Genomic DNA, 14482 nt, shown 5'->3' with positions numbered 1-14482 from the left:
CCAGGGCGGGGAGGCGGGGCCAGAGCCGTGAGGCGGGGCCAGGACGGGGAGGCGGGGACAGAGCCGTTAGGCGTGGTCAGGGCATGATCCCCGGGCTGGAGGCTGGGAACTGGGACGTGAGCGGCTGGGAACCGGGACGTGAGCGGGCAGACGGGAACATGGACTGCCAAACCGGGCGTTGGCTGGGAGGCGAGACTAGGACGGGAAGGCCAGGAGAGGCCGGCTCCAAGGGCTCCTGGAGGCGTTAAGAGCGTGAAAGTCTGTGGTCGTGACAAGGGCTCACAGGTTTATGAGGAACTTGGATCCAAAGGTTAGGTTCTTTCGATTTGGCAACACCTTCTGCGATTCTTCCTGTTTTTACAGTGTTCGGGGGTTGCAGAACTTTTCCTGAGGCCGCATCCGAGCCACGATCCTTACTTTAACCCTGTTAGACTTCGCCATCAAGGCGTCTGGAAGCCTGAGAGTTTAGAACAGGAAGAACCCTAAATGCCTTCTCTAATCCTGCATTTGTGTTTGAGGAAACTAAAGCTTCAGTGGTGAAACAGTTTGTTCAGACTTCCACAGCCTACATAGAACTGGCTTGGCCAAGAACTACTTCATCCTTGGAGGAAAAGCAATTTGTGTTATCTTTTCAGTGATTAAGGATCACGTAGCGATTTATTAAGCAGCCTCTCATCGTGTGATCTGCCCTGTTTCCTCCCTGACCATATTACTCGGCATTTCTCACATTCCTGTTCAGCCAAATGGCCTCTGCCTTCCTAGAGCACTCCAGGCTTGTGCTCAGATATGTATACGGCTAACTACCTCACCTGCCTCAAGTATCTTCTTATCATGGCTTTGCAGAAATTTGAAATCACAACCCAGCTTCTCTCACCTTACCTTATCCTGCCCTACTAATTTTTCATGGCACTTTTCTTATCCCACACGCTCTGATAACGCGCCTATCGATGTTTATTTTCTCCTCCTTCTGGAATGTAAGCTCCATCACCCTGAAATCTTTGACACTTGGTTGGTATTTGTTGTATAAAGGAATGCATGATTACGCTAGCATTAAGCAAAATTTTAAGGAGAAAAAAGTTAAGATGCTGTACAAACTAGAAAGGAATTATTAACAGGATCTTTTTTTTATATTAATAAATCTCTTACCTCAGTACTTCTGAAACTTCAATGAACATATGAACCACTTGAGGATCTTGTTAAAATGCAGATTCTAATTCAATTGGTCTGATTCAGTTGGGCCTTGAGACTCTGCATTTGTAACAATATACAGAGAATGCCAGTGCCATTGGCTCTAAGACCACACTTTGAATAGGGATGCTTTACCTCTATCTAGACCAAGTTTTGGGGAATACCTTGGTATTTATGATGCCCACTGTCTTTGTTCAGGCTGCTTTAACAAAATACCACAGACTGAGTAGCTTATAAGCAACAGAATTTCATTTCCCGAAGTCTGGAGGCTTGAAGTCAAAGATCAAAGTGCCAGCATTATCAGGTGAGGGCTGTCTTCTGGGTTGGAGACTTCTAGTTGTGCCCTCACATGATGGGAGAGGGAGTGAGCTCTCTGGAGCCTCTTTTACAAGGGTGCTAATCCAATTCATGAGGTTTCCATCAAGACTTAAGCATTTCCCAAAGGCCACATTTCCTAATACCATCCCTTTTGGGAGTTAGAATTTCAACATATGAATTTTGGGGGGACACAAACATTCAAACAATAGCACTCACTACATGAAAGGCGCCTGGTCATTGCAAGAATGCCAGGATGAATAAGAACTGATCTTTGCTGGAGTAGGACAGAACATAATATTTAATTCAGTTCAGTAGGGGCTCCTGGGTGGCTCAGTCGTTAAGTGTCTGCCTTCGGCTCAGGTCATGATCCCAGGGTCCTGGGATCGAGCCCTCCATCGGGCTCCCTGCTCAGCAGGAAGCCTGCTTCTCCCTCTTCTGCTCCTCCTGCTTGTGTTCCCTCTCTGGCTGTCTCTCTCTTCAAATAAATATATAAATAAATTGAATTCAGTTCAGTAAACATTTTTTAGTAGCCATCACAGGGTGGGTTACCCATGAGGTCGACTCTGCAGGGGTGATTAGCACGTAAGACATGCTGTTATGTGCTCTTGGGATCAACCTCTGTGAAAGGAGGTGGAAGAAATAGAATTGAGCAGAGCAAGAGACTGATCTGTGATGTCATCCTAACAAAGGCTTCAGCTGACCCCTTGGAACTGGGATAGTCTTTTAGAGGTATCATGAGTTGATATGAGTGGATGGCCCTTCAACTCCCAACATTGATTTGTCATTGCATACAAACCACCCCTGAAAGGCGACATGATTTGGGCTTCTCCATTACTTTAACTGAGGCATTATCCAAAGAATGCTGATAGTTAAGGGTTTTTACCAGCAGTACTCCCAACAGCAAAGAGGGGAATGAGGCTAAATCTTCTGTTCTTAAAGGGGATTGTGGGCAGAACTTCATAATCAGCATTCATGATAGTACCTGTCCTGAGGCACCTTTCTAGTCACTTGGAGACTAAGGATATTTATTAATTTGCTAAATATTATTGGGTGCCACCACTCTGTATATATAACCCTGTACACATTGAGATACGGAGCTGAGTAAGGGAGATATGGCCCCTGCCTTCATGGTGCTTACAGTCTATGAGAGATTAAACAAGTTTTAATCAAACTGTTACATAAATAAATACTGAAATTGTGGTAATCCTTATCAAGGAGAACAATGGATTTATAGGAGAGTAAACAGAAACTTAGTGTAGTCTAAGTTTTAAGGAAATTCTTTCTTAAGGCAGTTATAATTATACCATGACCTGAAGGATAAGAAGGAATTAGTTTGGACAAAACTGAGGCATCGGGGCTCACAAGCTAGTAAGAGAGGTAGGAGGATGATCAATAAGATATACTTTAAACTCCAATATATAAATCTTATAGAGCCACACAGAAGGCAAATGAGCAATGGCAATTGCCTTGGTAAAAATCTTGTGCCTAAGGGCTGGAGGATATCCAAATATATGGTGGTCACTCTATATCCTCTGGTGAGTTTTTAAAACAAAACAAAACAAAAAACCAACGTAGAGTAAGAGGTGGATAATTCCAAAGCCAAGTATAAACTGAAGTGCCACTCAGGAGCTAAGGCTGCATTTTGTAAGGCCGCACTCAGCACAGGAAATTAATAGGCCAAATAAAATAACTTAAGATATTAGACTATGATCTAATGAGAACAGAGACTAAGTGTGTAGTACAGACTATGCACTTTTGGCTCCTGGCTCTGTGTATTTCCTTCTTTTTTTCACTAGAGCAGAAATGTCTGCTCATTTTCCTTTAAAGGCAGGCAGATTGAAAAGTTTGTGGCTAAAGCATTTAGTTCTGAATTCTAGTTATTCTATAAATTATACCTAACGCTCCCTTACCCTCTCACGCTTACCCATGCCTCTACACTGCTTCTTACTTATGTTTTCACCATAGCACTTATTACCATCTATATGCAGAGATATATGTATCTCTCTCCACAAATATATAAGTACTAAAATTGTGCTAATCATTACCAAAGAGAACAATGAGGTTACTGGAGCATGAGTTCTCTCTCTCTTCCACTAGGAAGTAGGCAGCTCCTTATTTTCCTCACTGCCATATCCCCTGTACCTAGATAAGCACCCATCATTACACTATTATTTATTGAATAAATATATGAACGAACAAAGCAAGCTTGTGAATAGATGTGGGATTGTGGCAGACACAGTTAAGTTTATGGTTGACTAAGCTCTAATTGGGTCACTGATGAGAATTGAGATGTTTGTATATCATAGTGGTACCAGAGGACTATTAGTTCTTGCCCTGCTGTGTGCAAGGAAAGCTGTCGTGCTGACATCTGGTCATATCAGATCAACCTCTTACTCCAAGACAGTTATCCATTGACTGCAAAGTCTTTTAGCAGATGGCTTGTCTTGGAGCATTGCCTACCATAGATGCCACATGCAAGATGTCGACTGTGGCCGACCTTGTTCACTACCTGACGGCTGATAACCTTTCTCAATATCCTTCTGCCTTGCTGCCTTCCCACGATAGAGGCTGTCAAAGTTCAGTACTCACTTTCCCAACCTTCCTGGCAGCTACATGTCATCATATGACACATTTCTGGTCAATAAGACACAAGCAGAAGTGTGTGTGTGTGTGTGTGTGTGTGTGTGTGTGTGTGAGAGAGAGAGAGCATGTGATAGATGCCGCAGGAGAACTTGCGAGCCTTGCCCCTCCCCCGATCTTCCTGCCTTCTATGTAGACACATGATAACAGCAGTCACCTTGCCACCATGAGGCAACATGATCGAAGATAAGAAGCCAACAGCTAAAAATGGAAGACTAGAAAGATAGAAAGCTTGAGGAGTCGATGTAAGCATTGAGCAGCTGAACTGATATCTGCAACCGCCTACCTCTGGACGCTTGTTACAGGAGAAAATTAAAGCGCTATTGGTTTAAGCTACTGCCAGTTTGGTTTTCTGTTAATTGACTTGAGATTTTTTTCTCACTCTCTGTCAGGCCAACCTGAATCTCTTTTGAGACAGCTGGAATGTACACCACAATGGCAGGGAGAATGGCTGGGCTAAGGAGAAATTTAAAAAATTAAAAAAAGCAACCAACTCAAGGACAGAAAATCAAACTTGAGACTACTAAGCAAGGACGATCCCTCCTTGAGGGGAGAACAAGAAGCCCTGATCTGAGGGTGGCAGCAGCACCTAGCACGGCTGTGTCCCCTGAACATTGGGGCTCACAAGCTAGTAAGAGAGGTAGGAGGATGATCAATAAAATATACTTTAAACTCCAATATATAAATCTCATATATACTGTGGCCCCTGAGGACTGGCTCACGGCTCACTGTTTCCTCTTCTGACTTGGCTGCACATCTTCACCACAATCCCTTGTCACTAAAGGTAATCTGAGTGTTTCTGTCCCTGTCAACCTAAAAAGCTCACTTAACATAATTCCCAGCCATGTGTGGCCAGCCTCTTAAAGGACAGCTACCATATTCTTTTAGAAAACATTTCTCCATATCATACAAAACACTAGCTGCATAACTGAGGCTGGAAAAACAACAACAACAAAAAAACCCACGAAAAAAACCCACAAAAAACAAGTGACTTAAAGAAGCATGCAATTTGTCTCCAGGGCCTCCTCCCGCTTCCTCTTTCAGTGCTTCCTCGCCTTGAAGTGCTTTCCCTCACCACACCAATGCCCAGTGCCCTCTTGCTGCTCTTTCCATACTAAGAGACCTCCCATGCTGAGAATTACCTAGAACTGCCCTGGTTCATAAGGCTTCAGCCTAAGGCTTCTCTCTACCTTGATCTTTGACCAACATTTAGGTAAACTGTTTGATAATCCACAGGCAGATGCTCTTAGCTCCTTTGGGTAAAGATGGATGAGCAGCTTAATTTAGAGATATCAGCATTTGATAACTCTTTTTAGGATTAGCACCCTTAGATATTTTAGCATTGTAACAGTTCCTGACTAGCAAAACAATGCATTTGCAACAGTGACGTTGGAGGTCTTGAGGTCTTGACAAGTACATAAAGAGTACAATATTTGCTCTGGGAAAAGGAATCTTTTGGGTACCTTTCAAATTATGATATAACAGCATATTTTCCCATCAACCTTAAAAATAAAATAGCCAGTTATTTTACTAGCAGAACGGATTTATTTGGGAATAGCAAAGGAATTGCAATTGTGAGCTCTGGTGAACCATAGGCAAGTCCAAAGAGACAAAGGGAAGGGCAGCTTTTATTAGAATTTAGGAGGAAATTGGTGAGGGTTTTGAACAAAAGTTCACTGGAGAAGAACAAGAGTTCAAGGTTGTGTTGGTTTCTCATTGGCTGCAAGTGGTGGTTGGTGCATTGTTGCTGAGCAGGGAGGAATCTTCCTTCTTTCTCTTAAAAGCAGGACATAAAATAGCTATTGAAAAATGTCTTCCCTTGTCAAAATAATTCTTATCTTTTTTTTTTTTTTTTCCTACTGGTTCTTCAGTTTCCTGAGAGCTCTTCCTTCAGGGCTTTGTGACTCCATGTTAAATGAGGTTCCCTTTTTTTATTTTCATCGCCCCAAACACAGTGCACACTTGATGCTAGTTTCTGCAAACTAGCAGCTCATGAACTGAATTCAGCCAGTAGACCTGTTTTGTTTGGTCAGCAGTGTGTTTTATTTGTATTGGTTCTAGGCAAAGTATATATTCCTTTTAAGTTTTTAATATCTGTTTTTATTAATATTATCCTGTATGCCAATACAGTGTTTCTAGAGCAGAGCAGATTATAATTTACATAGAGCAAATAGTCATCCCATCTCTCCTTTGTCTTAATTCTTCCCCCTGGAGCAATGTGATGAGAACCAGATGTCATAACAGTGACTACTGCGGGGAAGGAAGCTTTCCCTGCAAAATGAATCTGCACATCCCTCCCCTTCTGAGGGATAAAGAAGGGGAATATTTATATTTATTTGGGACAGAGAGAGAGAGAGAGAGAGAGCATGAGTGGAGGAGGGGGCAGGGATAGAGGGAAAGAATCTCTAGCAGACTCCCTGCTGAGCAAGGAGCCTGCCGCTGACACCGGGCTCTATCTCATGACCCTGAGATCAGGACCTGAGCCGAAATCAAGAGTCAGATGCTTAACCTACTGAACCACCCAAGTGCCCCAAAAAGAAATCTTTTGCTTCCCATTATGAACTAAGTCTCTCTTAGAACACAAAGGAAAAGGATCCTGGGTTCTCACCCTTTGGGATATAAATAAATTCCTCCACAGGGAGGATAAAATTGGAGTCTCCAGCATTACTTCCCAGGAGATGTCTCCATGGTCCTGGAAGGGGTTTATTGTTCTTTGACATTAAAAAAAAAAAAAAAAAAAAGCTCTGGGGAGGTAAATCTCTCTGGAATACTCATTAAGTAAACATTCATAAGCTCACTTCCAGACTTGTTTTAGCTCAGACCTCAAAGGTCAATAAAATTTGCTCAGAAAATTAACTACAGAAACATACAAATTTTCTTTAGAAGCCTGCTGTTCTGCTGTTGAACCACAGGCCCACTGTCTTAATTACCTCACATTTGACTCAGTAAATGTGAAGAGCTAATTGGCTCTATTAAGCGATTCATGAATTGGGCAGCATCACATCAAGCAAGCAGAGAGGAGCTCCAAGGAATTGTATAAAATGGAAGGTTTTAATAGGAAGGAGAGTGGACAAGGAAGTTACTAGCAAAAGAAAAGAAAGGATTGTTTCAGGCAAGGTCAAATTCCCTTAGGGGAAAGGACAGGGGGTCTTATTAGATGGATTCTCTCTTCCTCCTTGGGGGTGGTGGGGGGAGGGATGGAGAGAGCCCGTGTGAAAGATTGGTACTGACCAGAAAATTGCCAACTGATTGGTAAAATTACATTTCTGGGGGAGGCTGAAACTGCAGTTAGGTTAGGTATTAAGCCCCAGGTTGGTGACTTAGCCTAGCATAAGCAACTCCATCTTGGAACCTCTACCTCATACCATTTCTAATTTAATTAACCTTGAATGATACCTTGCCAAGCTCTCATAATTAATAGTTTGATCAAAGAATGTATAAGTGCTATCATCTAGACCTCTAAAAAGAGAATTGAAAGCTTGTATAAATGAAGAATTTATAATACGATTTTTTGGATTAGAAGCCAAACCAATGAAAGGATAATTTCTTACTACTTGCTATGAACTGAATGTTTTGCCCTGCAATATTGCAATTTATAAAAAATATATATTGGTTGTTAAAACCTCAGCCCCCAAATGGAATCAATTAATTGAACTGTCATACCCTACTACTGACAGAATTGCTTGGTGTTGGGAAGCACCCCTCTACACAAGGAAACCTAATTAAGGGCCCTAATTAGGGCCAAGAACATAATTTACCCCCCCCCCACACACACTCACACACCCATATGTTAAATCCTAATCCATTTTGATGATATTTGGAGGTGGGGCCTTTGGGAGGTGATTAGGTCGTAGGGGTGGAGCCCTCTTGAATGGAATTAGTGCCCTCATAGAAGAGACCCCAGAGAGCTCCCTTGCCCCATCCACCTTGTGAGGACACAGCAAGAAGATGGCTGTCTATGGACCAGCAAGCTGGCTTTCATCAGACTGCTGTCTGCTGGTGCCTTGACCCGGGACTTCCCAGCTTCCCAAACTGTGCATAATAAATTTCTGTTGTTTACAAGCCCCTCCGTTTATGGTATTCTGTTGTTGCAGCTGGAACAGACTAAGACACTTCAAATTGTGTAGGGAACAATTTCATCTACATGGAAATTTATCATGTAGAAAAGCGTTAATCTTGTTACAGAATCCTAGCTGCTCCTTAGGAGTGAGAAAGACTGTTGTCTTTTCTTGAGTCAGGCCATCATCAGATGTTTTGAAGAGAAACTGCATAGTGCAACGACCAAGCATGAAGCCTCTGAAGCTGGGCTACCTGGGCTCAATGCTTCCATTACCTTTAATTAGCCATGTGACCATGGGCATGTTACTTAACCTCTCTGTGCCTCGCTTTCATTACCTGTGAAGCAGAGATAGAATAATGTATTCCACATAGAATTATTGTGAAGGTTAAATGAGATCATTGTGAACAGTGGTTAGCCCCATGCCTGACAGGTAAGTAGATAAACATTAGCTGTGTATATTCTGGATATCCCCTGCCACAGTGATTTAAAGAATAAGCTATGATTAATTCCTGACAGAACTTATGCTATGAGACAGAGGATTATAAACAAAAACGGCATTACACAGACACCTGGGTGGCTCAGTCTATTAAGTGGCTGCCTTCGGCTCAGGTCATGATCTCAGGGTCCTGGGATCGAGCCCCACATCGGGCTCCCTGCTCAGCGGGGAGCCTGCTGCTCCCCCTGCTTGTGCTCTCTCTTACTCTCTGGCAAATGAATAAATAAAACTCTTTTTAAACATGGCAGTACAGCTTTGTCTTGTAATAGAAGTTTGTGGTGAGAACACAGAAGGGTTGTTAGTTCTATTCAAAGAGGCGGAGAGTGACCTGGAAATTCCTTACAAGAGGAGGGAACCTTTGAACTAAATCTTAAAACCAGTTTCTAGTCTCATCTTGGGATCCGGCAACCAAAAACTAGTGGTGGAGAAAATAAAACAGAAATTTTTAACAGTATGTGGGGGCCAAAGGCAGGACGTCCCAAGATGTGCCACTTTGGCATGAAGACTATTTTGAGTTAAAAAGCAATCAAAACCCAGCAGAGTCAGGAAAAGCTCTTTTCCTCCGAACAACTGCCTGCAAGAATTTAGATAGAGGATCTGTTCCAGGAAGAGAGCTGTCAGCATAAATAACTATGCCAGGACATGAACTAGGTGTGGCAGACAGGGAGGGACCTGTTTGATTAAAGTCCTTCGTGTCCCGTTGTTTCTGAGAGGCCTAGCAAACATTTGTTTACCATTTACTCTCTTTCATTTTCCTGGATTGAATTCCTTCCATTTGAAGTCCCAGATCCTACCTCCTTTTCCTTACTTCAGAATGACACACATACCTCATTTTGCCTGACTGCCTTTGAAATTTTTTTTTTTTGAGAGAGAGAGTGCACGTGTGTGTGTGCATGTGTGTGCGTTGGCAGGGTGGAGTGCAGAGGGAGAAGGAGAGAGAGAGAAACTACACAAACTCCATGCTCAGTGCAGAGCCCAACCAGGAGCTCGATCTCATGACCCTGAGATCACAATCTGAGCTGAAATCAAGAGTCAGAGGCTTCACTGACTGAGCCTCCCGGGCACCCCATGTCTTTGGAATTTCTATGTCCATGTGGATTCCTCATATGTACGAAATTAAATTTGATTTTCTCCTGTTAATTTGTCTTGTGTCAATTTGATTCTTTTTTTTTTAAAGATTTTATTTATTTATTTATTTGAGAGAGAGAGAGAGAGAGAAACAGCATGAGAGGGGAGAGGGTCAGAGGAGAAGCAGGCTCCCCTCTGAGCCGGCAGCCCGATGTGGGACTCGATCCCAGGACTCCGGGATCATGACCTGAGCCGAAGGCAGTCGCCCAACGAACTGAGCCACCCAGGCACCCTTGTGTCAATTTGATTCTTGGTCTGGCTGGAAGGACCTTGAAGGGGACAAGAAATTCTTCCTTCCTAACAAGTATTATTTTCCTATAGACTAATAGAAAATGATATCTTTGACAAAAAGTGCTTAGATTTCAGTGAATGCAAATAACAAATCTGTAAGCATCATCAGCTTGCATTTCCCCTGTTTTTGCCTTTATAGCTCCAACACACCCAGACCCAAAAACTCTGCACCTCCACCACACCCCATTCCTTAGTCATTCGTGTCAGGTTTAAGTACATCAGCAGGTTGATAAAAGATCATAACAAAAGTTTGCTTTTTTTTTTAAATTGAGGTATAATTGATATATAACATTTTACTAGTTTCAGTTGTATAGCATAATGATTCCATATTTGTATATATTGTGAAATAATCACCCCAATAAATCTAGCTAACATTTGTCACCATACCTAGTTACAGTTTTTTTCTTATAAGAACTTTTAAGATCTACTCTGTCAGCAACTTTCAGATACAATATTATTAACTGTCATCACCATGCTGTATATTACATCCCCATGACATTTATTTTATAGCTGGAAGTTTGTACTCTTTGAACCCCTTCACCCATTTCACTTCCTCTGCCCACCCCACGCCCCCCACAACTACCGATCTGTTGTCTGCATATACGAAGGAGCTTGCTTATTAAAATTAAAATATAATGAAGCCAACACTATCCCTTAAGCCAAAAGATGGAGGAACAATTTAATCATGACCTAAATGGAGACATTAGCATATTTTTTAAAAAATCACATCAAAAGAAGAAGAATGGTTATGATGGAAACAGAAAAATCATAGAGTTCTGGGAGGCAAAATTATTCAGTGTGTCTCCAGTAGAATCCTGGAGAGAGAGAGGATCATGCTCATGTTCAGTCCCTTTGCTGGAGAAAACAGGAGTGGGAAACCAGACTGCCTGGGTTCAAATCCCAGTCCCATCTAATAGCTCTGGAACCTTGGGCAAGTTAGTATGCCTCTTTGTGCCTCGTTTTCCTCATTGGTGAACTGTGGCTAATAGTCATACTCACCTCAACAGGGCAGATGTGGGAATTCAGCAAATGTGTGTGACAGGGTAGCGCAGCACTTGGCCCAGAGACGGTGTCTGAGACACCACGGGCCACCCTTCCCTTTTCCCAGCATCAACAGTTTTCCTCCTCTTTTCTCTGGCCTCAGTCCCAGTACGCTCTATGCACAAGCCCACTCCATCCCGACATTCCTGACACTGAATTTGGTTATGTAGTGGGGCAGAAGCTGAGACCCTGGCTGGTGGTTTTAGGTGAAGCCGCACACTACAGCTCCTCAGAGCGTGCGGAACAAATAAGCTGAGGATGGTCACACAACATGGGGGACTTGCTGACTGTCATGAAATGTTGAGGAACCTTAACAGGTGAGCCCCATCTCTGATTTATGTAGTACTAGGAACCTCTTGATGACCTGAGCCCTGCCTGACATTGGGACTCAGAAACACAGACACTGATATGAGGTGTTACAGGGAGAAGCAGTAGACCTCTGGGAGAACACCTCTCTGAGGGGGAAGTATGGTGCGCGAAACCACGATAGGCAGCTGGGCTGGGCCATGAGTGAGAGCCTCATCCAATCAGCTGCAAGTCCTCATAGGACAATGACTGACCTCCCCTTGCAAGAAGGAATTCTGCTGGCAGTCGGCCTTTGGACTTGAACTGCAACATCAGTTCTTCTTTGGGACCCCAGGCTGCCAGCCCACCCCGCAGAGTTTACACTTGTCAGCCTCCATAATCATGTGAGCCAGTTTCTTAAAATAAGTCTCTCCCTCTCTCCATATATACATAATATGTATATGAACATAATATGTCATATATTATATATACATATGTTGTGTATATACACACGTACACAAACACACACACACATCTTCCTGGTTTTGTTTTACTGGAGAATCCTGATTTATACAATCATGCTTGGTGTTTCCCAAGCTTAGTTTGTGATTTCATAGACCATACTGCTAGCCTTTCTGACCAAGCTAGGAAAGTGTGAGGACCTGCTCTGAACATTATGGTTGTCTCTTGCAACATCCATACTGGCCCTCCTCTGCTGCATAGCATTCATGGGCTTTGGGTAGAGTAGAGCCCACCCCTCACTCTAGGCCCACCTATTGCCCATCTAGGGCAATATGCTTTACTCAAAGTCCACCAATTTAAATGGAAATCTCATCCCAAAACATCCTCACAGAAACATCCAGAATAATGTTTAACCAACTATCTGAGCACTGTGTGCCAACCAATTTAATATATCAAATTAACCACCTCAACTACTCTCTTCGAAAAAGATGACCATTTTTTGACAAAACAGGTACTAAATATGAAGATAGACTGAGCACTTTCTCAGGATAATACCATCCACTGGCACATAGGTTTTTCCCACTCACTCAGGTCTTGGCTTATGATATGGGCAGAACTGGGTCTTCCTATTGCTATTGCCATTTGGGGGTACTTGCCTCTGAGTAGGCTAAGGAAGGAGGTAGGGACTAGCACAAAAATTTAGTAAAATCCACTTCAGGAAGAAGATGGAGTCCAGCACAGTTTTTGCACACATTCTAGGCACAGTACCTCAGGAAAACTGGAAATCAGTGGGGACATTCAGGAGGTGAATGGGCCCCCTTTCCGACTGAATGAGGATGAAGAGAAAACCTCCCCTCCCCACTCCAGTCCTTAGGCCCTTGTTAGTGGTGCTCAAGCTCATGGGAAATAGATTTCGAATTTATCTCTTACCATTGCCTCAAAATTTTCAGCAAGTCAGTAGTTTCATTATAAAATGGTTATTGTCATGATGATGATATTAAATTTGTTTTTGTATTTCTTTCAGGAAAAGGAATGAAAGTACAGTGATAACAATCTTTTGATGGTAAAAATGGCTCTCACTTTCTCTGTGTAAAAAAACTGGGGAGGTTTTAAATCAGAGCCTGAAAGTTTACACAGCTAATTGTGATGAATTTCCTTTCTAGAAGGTGTTAAATTCTAATCATTACTTCATCATAACTTCAAAAGATTTGTTTTCTCAACTCTGTGGTTTAAAATGTGTGTGTTAATTAGTCAGCAGTGAAGAGGAGCTGGGGAGTTTGCTGAACAACCGCAATTGTAGTTTAGCTAGAATAGTTGAAACCATCATCGCATTGCTTTAGTCCGAATTACTGTCAACAGACTCTTCTTTTAAGTATAGGAATCTGAAAAAAAAAATGGATTGGGCATACGATCTATTTTTAAGAGATGAGGATTTGGATTTAAAAATCTGTAAACCCAGTCCAGTTTTGTGGTTATGAAACGAGATAAAGAGTAAAACATCATAAGATGTTTTTAGAGTCTAGACTTGCCAATAGCTGCATGTAGCTACTGAGCATTTGTAATGTGGCTAGTCCGAACAGAGATAGGCTGTAAGAGGAAACCCGTTCTGGTTGTGGAAGACTCCGTACAAAAGAGAAAAGTAAAACCTATCATTAATATTTTTACAGTATTGATTAGATGTTGAAGGACAATATTTTGGATATATTTAAATAAAATATGTTATCAAAATGGATTACACCTGTTTCTTTATACCTTCTTATACTTACTTAATGTGGCTATTGGAAGATTTAAAATCACATACATGGGGGCGCCTGGGTGGCTCAGTTGGTTAAGCCACTGCCTTCGGCTCAGGTCATGATCCTGGAGTCCCGGGATCGAGTCCCGCATCGGGCTCCCTGCTCAGCGGGGGGTCTGCTTCTCCCTCTGACCCTCCCCCCTCTCATGTGCTCTCTGTCTCTCTCATTCTCTCTGTCTCAAATAAATAAATAAAAAATCTTAAAAAAAAAAATAAAATCACATACATGGCTCATATTAAAATCTACGGGACTAAACGATGATATCCTTCACTTCTGCATCTTCTCTGCATACCTGGGCTCACCATGTTGGTCTCAGGCTCTCCAGCTTGGATCCTGCAACAGCCTGCCCTCTGTCACCATGTTATTCCTCCCTCACTCTTTTAGCAGTCCTCCCTGCTCAGATCTTCCTCAGTCAGCCTGTCCCTGCTGTGCTTGAGACTGATGATGACTCCATCCTGCTAAGTGTGAGGTTTCAGGTCTTCGGCCTGCTCTTCTTTGCAACACCATGAAGCTTTGGAATTATTTATTACTTCCGTCCAAAAAGTAGAATTTGTTGGGAAGGATACCAGGGCATCTCAGGAAGTCCAAAGACTGGGCCTGGAGAAAGGAAGCAGGGACAAGGAGAGCACCCTGGGCTACTCGGGAGGGTTATTTCACTGTTCTTCCATTTCCACGCACGTGGTTGAAGAGGCCATCAATGGCTTCTGATTTTTACCCATGAGGCCTTTCAGCTACAGGTAGAACCACACCTGTTACAGTCTGATTCTCACGTGGAGA

Source organism: Neomonachus schauinslandi, chromosome 8, assembly GCF_002201575.2.
Source record: "Neomonachus schauinslandi chromosome 8, ASM220157v2, whole genome shotgun sequence".
In the NCBI taxonomy this organism is placed as follows: domain Eukaryota; kingdom Metazoa; phylum Chordata; class Mammalia; order Carnivora; family Phocidae; genus Neomonachus; species Neomonachus schauinslandi.
Note: the sequence above shows the minus strand (reverse complement) of the source record.